Source organism: Bufo gargarizans, chromosome 7 (assembly GCF_014858855.1).
Source record: "Bufo gargarizans isolate SCDJY-AF-19 chromosome 7, ASM1485885v1, whole genome shotgun sequence".
In the NCBI taxonomy this organism is placed as follows: Eukaryota; Metazoa; Chordata; class Amphibia; order Anura; family Bufonidae; genus Bufo; species Bufo gargarizans.
The window spans coordinates 108,287,393-108,290,211 of NC_058086.1; positions in this window are offsets into that span (position 1 = coordinate 108,287,393).

Sequence of the window (2,819 nt, forward strand, 5' to 3'; positions counted from 1 at the left end):
TGGTTTGTACTTTCACTGCTGGACTCGTGCCTCTTTTAAACAGTTGGACAGAAAAACCCCAAATGACGTTTGTCATTTGCATAAAATTGGAGGATGTATTTCTCACAACACAGAAATTCCTGACTAAGAAATTCCCAGAACTATTACATATGTTAAAATAGATTGTTAATTAGACTCTTACAGTAGACTTGGAATATATATCCAGGGACGCACCGACAGGGGGGGAATCCAATGGGTCTGGACCCCCCCTAAAACCATTAATATTTTTTTTAAACACTCAGGGCCGCACCACCAATCACATCAGGCGGCGCGGCCTTGGATCTAATTGTGGCGGCGGTGTATCGCCGTCTTCAGGACGGCGAAACAGATGGCTGTGCTGCAGCGGGGCAGGGGAGAGGCGCCTACCTTCCCTGATCTTATGATACGCTGCAGGCACTAGTGCCTGCAGCCTATCAGAGGCCGGCTCAGACGGCACAATGACATCATTATCATTGTGCCGCCTGAGCCGGGCAGCACACAGCAGAGGACACAGGCCAGAAGAGGCCTGCATCGCTGCATTGCACATTTTAAGGGGCACCTGGTGACACTAGGGCATTTCTTAATGCCCCACTTTGGGGGAGGCACTATGGGGGCATTTCTTAATGGCCCATATGGGGGAGGCACTATGGGGGCATTTATTTCTGGCCCTTTTTGGGGGGGCACTATGGGGGCATTTATTTCTGGCCCATTTTGGGGGGAGGGGCACTATGGGGACATCTGGGTGCATTTCTTACTGGCCCATTTTGGGGGGGCACTATGAGGCATCTGCTGGCACTATAAGAGCATTATTTGGGGTCTCTATGGGGCAGTAGAGGGCCTTTTTTTACTGGCACATTATAGGGGGCACTATGGCATCTGGGGACTCTAAAGCAGCATTTGGGAGGCACTACAGGGGAGAGCAGCACTGTGGGGCATATGGTGGCACTAAAGGGGGATTTTTTACTGGAACATCATGGGGTGCACTATGGGGGCATCTGGTGGCATTAATAAGGGGCATTTTTAACTGGCACATTATGGGGCACTATGGGGGAGAGATAACTATGGGGGCATCTGGTGGCACTAAGAAGGATAATTTTTTACTGGCATTTTATGGGTGCATCTGGTAGCACTAAGAAGGGGGATTTTTTTACTGGAACATTATGGGGGAGAAGAGCACTATAGGGGCATCAGCAGGGGGGCACTAAGAATGGGCATTTACTGTGACACTATATAGGGTTAATTTATACTGGCATACATTATGGGGACATTAGTTCAACTGCGGGCACTAAGTGGGGGTATTTCTTGTACTGTCATATTATAAGGAGAAGTATTATGACTAGGGGGCATTAGAGTGAGCTTTACTACTAGGGGGGCTATGGGGAACATGATTACTTGTATGGGCACTATGGAGGCATTATTACTACTAAGTGTGCTCTGGCAGAGAATTATTTATATTGGTGGGATTTTGGGGAGCACTGTTACTATGGTGGGCACACTGGCACAGTATCAGCTTAGGACAATTATTTTTGGGGACATTATGTTTATACTATTAGTGTCCGGAGTACTATTTACTGGGCACAGTTATGCTTTTGGGAATCTGGCCTTGAGCAGGATCTGGGGAGGGAGGAGAGGCTGTAGCCTGCTGTTGTCTACTGTATAATGTGAAGCAGGCAGTGCAGCCAGGACAGGCCCTCCCTCTCCGTATGATGTGTAGAGCAGGGCCTCCACCTGGACCTTCACACCTTCGAGCAGCTCATCTTCCACTCCTCTTTTGGCACCTGCAGGACTAGGAGGGAGTAAGTGAAACTGCAACAGCTCCTTCCACAGAGCTACATGGGGGTCAGTGTGAGTATTGGCCCTGAGTATTGAGTACAGTGTGTCACCCCCTTGTAAGGCTTCATTCAGATGTCCATATGTGTTTTGCAGATCCGATCCATGTATCCGTGGATCCGTAAAAATCATACGGACGTCTGAATGGAGCCTTACAGGGGGGGGGGGGTGATCAATGACAGGGGGGTGATCAGGGAGTCTATATGGGTGATCACCCCCCTGAAATTGATCACCCCCCTGTAAGGCTCCATTCAGACGTCTGTATGTGTTTTGCGGATCCGATCCATGTATCCGTGGATCCGTAAAAATCATACGGACGTCTGAATGGAGCCTGACAGGGGGGTGATCAATGACAGGGGGGTGATCAATGACAGGGGCGTGATCAGGTAGTCTATATGGGTGATCACCCCCCTGTAAGGCTCCATTCAGACGTCCGTATGTGTTTTGCGGATCCGATCCATGAATCCGTGGATCCGTAAAAATCATACGGACGTCTGAATGTAGCCTGACAGGGGGGTGATCAGGGAGTCTATATGGGGTGATCATGGGTGATCAGGGGTTCATAAGGGGTTAATAAGTGACGGGGGGGGTGTAGTGTAGTGTAGTGGTGTTTGGTGGTACTTTACTCAGCTACCTGTGTCCTCTGGTGGTCGATCGAAGCAAAAGGGACCACCAGAGGACCAGGTAGCAGATATATTAGACGCTGTTATCAAAACAGCGTCTAGTATACCTGTTAGGGGTTCAAAAAATCGCATCTCCAGCCTGCCAGCGAACGATCGCCGCTGGCAGGCTGGAGATCCTGTCTCTTACCTTCTGATGCTGTGAACGCGCGCGCCTGTGTGTGCGCGTTTACAGGAAATCTCGCCTCTCGCGAGATGACGCACGGATGCGTCCAGGAGGAATGAATCGACCGCCTCCCGGACGCATCCGTGCGTTCAGCGGTCGGGAGGCGGTTAAAGGGGTTGTCTCAC